Source organism: Pan troglodytes, chromosome 10 (genome assembly GCF_028858775.2).
Source record: "Pan troglodytes isolate AG18354 chromosome 10, NHGRI_mPanTro3-v2.0_pri, whole genome shotgun sequence".
Lineage (NCBI taxonomy): Eukaryota > Metazoa > Chordata > Mammalia > Primates > Hominidae > Pan > Pan troglodytes.
This window is the reverse complement of record NC_072408.2, coordinates 139,935,244-139,941,149: the sequence shown is the minus strand read 5'-3', so window position 1 is coordinate 139,941,149 and position 5,906 is coordinate 139,935,244. Positions and strand designations below refer to the sequence as shown.

The following is a 5,906-nucleotide window of genomic DNA, read 5'->3' as shown; positions in this document are numbered from 1 at the left end:
AACTTCCCACGGTGCCCCGCGTCCGGAAGTGCCTGTCGCTTGGAGACGCAGTGACTCCAAACGGGCTCACACGGTTTTCTGAGAAACATAAAGGGAAACCGAATCCACCAATATATATATATATTTTTTTGAGACGGCGTCTCGCTCTGTCACCCAGGCTGGAGTGCAGTGGCGTGATCTCGGCTCACTGCAAACTCCGCCTCCCGGGTTGACGCCATTCTTCTGCCTCAGCCTCCCGAGTAGCTGGGACTACAGGCGCCCGCCGCCACGCCCGGCTAATTTTTTTGTATTTTAGTAGAGACGGGGAGTCACCGTGTTGCCCAGGCTGGTCGCGAACTCCTGAGCTCAGGCAATCCGCCCGCCTTGGCCTCCCAAAGTGCTAGGATCACAGGCGTGAGCCACCGCGCCCGGCCCACCAATACTCAATTGGTTTGACTTCAGTTGAGGAAACCAGAAAAAATTTAAATATATTTATGGAAAGAAGGTAAAAATTAACAGAAAAAAGTAAAGTTGATCCATAACTGGAGTCGTAGGGAGAATTATAGGTAAGTCACGATGCTTATGACAGCAAGATGGGGCCGGGGAGATGGAGGAGAGAGAGGAGAGAGATGAAAAAAGAGAAATAACCATAGACACATAGGAAATTGAATGAAAATCCGCTCTATACTAATAAATTTGATTATTTGTGACACAAATGATTCTCCAGGACAAGATGGGCCAAATTTGACCCAATTTTATCCACAATTTGAAGACAAATTCAGAGATCCTTTGCCAGAAAGCATCATAATGAGTTGCTTAGTGAATTGCTTCAAACATCCAGTGATTAGAGAATTCTTATATTTATTCCCAGAGGTAGAACTCACCAGTGAAGTACTAGCATAAAAACAGACGCATGGACCAATATGGAACAGCGTAGAAAAACCAGAAATAACCCCATGCATATACAGTCAACTAATCTTGTGTCAAGAATACACGATGGGGAAAGGACAGTCGCTTCAATAAATAGCGTGAGGAAACCGGATATCCAAATACTGCTACGCAAAAGAGCTCATTGCCCGATGTGCACAGAAGCCAATACTATGGCACCAGGCGTCCGAGAAAAGAAAAGCTTAATTGCGAGTTGACCAACCAAGTGACAGGAGTTTAGTTCAAATCTATCTCTCTGTGCTGCCCTTAAGGCAGCACTTTTGTGAAAAAAGTTTAGAGGGTGGATTCTGGGATTCACAGGTGAATGGTGAAGGAAAAAGGAAGTCTGGAAAGTCCCCGACCATGTGCAGTTGTCTCTTCAAGCCTCTTCTTGGGTCCCATGTGCAAATTAAGGTAGAGTTAGTGTGAAAAGTGCAGTGGAAATTCAGGCTGCGACATCAGCAAGCTCATTCTGCATGGACTCCGTTTGGTTATATTGGTTTCAACTGATTTCAGCCAGTTGTATTATGTTACAAACGGAGTTTCAGCAAACTGTTTCTTATCTGCCATCCTGTAAGCTCAAGAATTTCTGTTAGCCGGACGCGGTGGCTCACGCCTGTAATCCTAGCACTTTGGGAGGCCGAGGCGGGCAGATCACCTGAGGTCAGGAGTTCGAGACCAGCCTGGCCAACATGGTGAAACCCTGTCTCTACTAAAAATACAAAAGTTAGCTGGGCGTGGTGGTGCACACCTGTAATCCCAGCTCCTCGGGAGGCTGAGGCAGGAGAATCGCTTGAACCTGGGAGGTGGAGATTGCAGCGAGCTGAGATCGCGCCACTGCACTCCAGCCTGGGCGACAAGAGCGAGACTCCATCTCAAAAAAAAAAAAAAATTGTTAGTCACTGGTTTCTTTAACTATTTGGGGGCATGGTTTCACAACTACTTCTTCTTCTTCTTTTTTTTTTTTTTGAGACAATCCCTCACCAGAATCTAGGCCTTTTCTAACCTGCTCCTCCAAACTCTTCCAAACTCTGCCCATTACCCAGTTCCAAAGCCACTTCCACATTTTCAGGATTTATTATTAGCAACAGCCCCACTCCTCAGTACCAATTTTCTGTCTTAGTTTATTTTCTATTGCTGTAACTGAATACCTGACACTGAATAATTTATAAAGAAAATGAATTTATTTCTTACAGTTCTGGAGACTGGGAAGTCCAAGGTTGAGGGACACTTCTGGTAAGGACTTCCTTGCTAGCAGGACTCTCTGCAGAGCCCCAAGTCAGTCCAGGGTGCACACTGTGAAGGGGGATCAAGCAGCCGAGCCCATTTCTCTCTTTCTCTTCCTATAAAGCCACTAATGCCCACCCTCATGAGCTCATCTAATCCTAGTTACCTCCCAAAGGTCCCACCTCTCAATTGCCATAGGCAGCTTTCCCACTCTCCTAACACTGTTACAATGGGGGTTAGTTGCAACGTAATTTTCAGAGGGCATAGACATTCAAATCATAGCAGTATATATCCAAAATAAATAAAATTAAAAGATATCTCAGCGATATCTGCACTCCCCTGTTCATTGCAGCATTATTCACAATAGTGAAGATGTAGAAACAACCTAAGCATCTATCAAAAGATAAAGAAAATGTGGTATACGTACACAATAGAATATTACTTGGCCTCAAAAAAGGAGAAAATTCTGTGATTTACTACAACATGGATGAGCCTGGAGGACATTATGCAAGGTGAAATACACATAGAAATACACGGATACAGAAAGAAGATACTACACGATCTCACGTAGATGTGGAATCTTAAAAAGTCGAACTCATAGAAACAGTGGAAGAGTGGTTACCAGAGGTCAGGTGGCAAGTGTGGGAAATGAGGAGACGTTGGTCAAATGTTTTAAAAAGAGAACAAACTTGCAGTTATAACATGAATAAATTCTGGAGACCTAATGGACAGCATGGTGACGACAGTTAATAATATGTTGTACGCTTGAAATTCACTTAGAGTAAGCCTGAAATACCCTCGTCACACATACCTAAAGGGTAACTATGTGAGGTGATGGATACATTCACTGGCTTGATTGTGTCAGTCACTTCACAATTATATATATATATATATATATATATATATATATTATATATATGTCAAAAGATCCCATTGTCATCTTGGATACAATTTTATCTCATTTTTTTCTTTTCTTAAACATTTTATTGATTTTATAGAGGGATTTCTTTTTTTGTTTGCATTTTTCCAGCTATTGGGAGAGTGGCTGAGTACTGAGTCTATCACTACTTGGATGATACAGGTAAGACTCCAGATTCACATTTCCAAGTACTAAGAGTTCCTCTAAAATGCCACAGTCCAGCCGGTCTTCATTTACATTTCTGCTGAACACAGCAATGCCCACTGGTATCTCTGAAGTGTAATTGCCCCTTAGGTCGGCATTTCTCCAAGTAAAGCAGCTGTTTGGAATTGAATGCTCCCCTTCTTTTTTGTCTTATAAACTGAACTGCATCTTCATACTTAATTCCATATTCAAAGCAAGCGCTGCCAGCACAGGTGCCCTTCCCAATCCCACAGCACAATGCACTGCAAGGCAGCAACCTGGCTTTTCACGCCCTTTGGTGATTAACAGGTTTAGCCAGTCATCTGCTATCTGATTAGGTGGTGGAGCTTCATCGTCAAAAGACCAATCTAAAATGTGGATTCCTTCTTTTTCAACTGGAACTTTACCAAATGTAGCATCACAAACTCAAACCAAAGGTGTCACTCCACACGTCTCACATTCCTCTGTGAACTTGTTGCAGTGGCACTGGTAGACTTGTGGGTTATGAGAAAATGCATGTTCCTGTAAATCTCCACAGGGGCTGAACAGTCCATTATGGCAAAGAAAAAGTGTGAGCATGTGTGTGAGTGTAATGGGGAAAGTGAAAAAAAATCAATAAATCTTGAAATGTTTCACAGCAGAAAACTTTTTAATGTTTTATTTTTAGATCACTAAACTGCCTATTGATCAGTGTTTTTTCTATTTAACTTGTCTATTCCTTATGAAGCTTCTGTCTTCAAGATAAGCAGAATTGTTCAGAATCCACTGGAATCCAAATTCAACTTGGGCCTCAATTTCTGCAGATGGACACCTCTGGACTCCAAAAAATCCAAGGACATAAAAAACTTAAGCAGCCTTTATTACATTTAGTTCAACAAGTTTAAAGTGTAGGTCACTTTCCACTTTTGTTTACTTGATGCTTAATTTTACTGGAATCGTTAAAAGAAATATACTTGCAATTTTTTTAAAAAAGGTATCTATTTCTGAGGCCAGTCTTGGTGTCTAGAGTTTTCAAGGTAGTGTTAATGACAGCATGTAGAACCTCAAAGCTCATTTGTCGGTGAAAATGCTGTGCTAAGCCTGGCAGAAGTCTGCTCCCACACTCAGAATCACCATAAATGTGCAACATCACCAGAAAGTGCTGGTGTGCTGGGGACTGGGCATTGGAGTTGGGGATGGCTGTCCCAGCCTCTGTACACGACACCTGGCCTGGTGGATCCAGAGTTAGTCTTGCTGCCCAGCTGCCACTCCAGCCACTCCCTAGACACAATTTTAAATTGTCAGATATACCTTTAGTAAAGCTGAAAAAACAATTCCAGAGGAATTAAAAGAAGGAAAATTTTCTATTTATTAAATAGCATAAAGATACCAAAATTGATGAATGTATGATTTGAAAAGAAACCTCAAACTTAAGATTATGCAAGCATCAATATTGAGAAGTTATTAACAGAGAGAAGCTGGCAGTGCATTGCTAAAATATACTATAAGCAAATGGATTCTATTCTAGAAACACAAAGTTGATCAGAAAATCTACTAATATTACCATCGCAGTAAGTTAAGGGGAAAATAAAATCACTTCAATTACATGAAAAAATCAATTTTAAAATATATTTTAGATTTTATAAAAATAGCAAATTTGTTTGCTACCTTAACATGATAAAAAAAAAAAAAAAAAAAAAAACCATAGGATTTTAACCGTAAAGCCAGTGTGCTTCTTAATGGTAGAATATTAGGAGGAGTTAGGAACAAGATATGGATACTGACAGATCAGGATTTTTAAAAATTGGACTAATATTAGAAATGCAGAAACTGCAGATAGCGAGTTTCAGTGGTTACTGCTGACATACATTTCTATACATTGGGGGGTTGTTTCTTAAGTTGTCCTTTTTTTTTTTTATGCATGGGAGGCATATGGAAAGACAGAGGTTTGCTGACTTCCGGGAAAAAGGAAATTAAGAAACCAACTTATTAACTGTGGCTAAGTGCAGTGGCTCACACCTGTAATCCCAGCACTTTGAGAGGCTGAGGCAGGAACATCGCTTGAGGCTGGGAGTTCAAGACCAGCCTGGGCAACATGGCGAGACTCCCCATCTCTACAAAAAAAATTTTGAATTCCAAAACAAGAAATCAACTTAGCCTGGGATAAGGTCTTGCCTATTGCCCTGCTTACAGTAAGAGTCACCCTAAAAGCAAGCTCCAATTAGGCCCCTATGAAATGCTTTATGAGCAACCCTTCCTTAAAACTAAATTTTGTTAAAATTCCTAAAACAGTCATATTGTAAAAGAACTAGATACCAAAAAATATGTAGAGTCTGGCCAGGCACAGTGGCTCAGGCCTGTAATCCCAGCACTTGGGGAGGCCAAGGTGGGTAGGTCATGAGGTTAGGAGTTCAAGACCAGTCTGGCCAACATAGTGAAACCCTGTCTCTACTAAAAATACAAAAAATTAGCCAGTTGTGGTGGTGTGCACTTGTAATCCCAGCTACTCAGGAGGCTGAGGCAGGAAAATCGTGTGAACCCGGGAGGTGGAGATTGCAGTGAACAGAGATCACGCCATTGCACTCCAACCCAGCCGACAGTGTAAGACTCCATCTAAAATATATATAATATATATATAAATATCTAAAATATATATAAATATGTATTATTTATATATAAATATACATTTTAA

General features: G+C 41.0%; 1 long non-coding RNA gene and 1 pseudogene across 1 annotated transcript; one reads left to right on the top strand and one right to left on the bottom strand.

Annotated features, from left to right (window-relative positions):
• Window positions 1-17: 17 nt before the first annotated feature.
• LOC104001763 (uncharacterized) lies at window positions 18-4,609 on the top strand. Its single transcript, XR_001708444.3, has 3 exons — window positions 18-545; window positions 3,164-3,214; window positions 3,963-4,609. It is a non-coding gene; the product is annotated as an uncharacterized LOC104001763 (long non-coding RNA).
• On the bottom strand, window positions 3,203-3,868 carry LOC100610428 (protein tyrosine phosphatase type IVA 2-like; annotated as a pseudogene).
• Window positions 4,610-5,906: the final 1,297 nt, after the last annotated feature.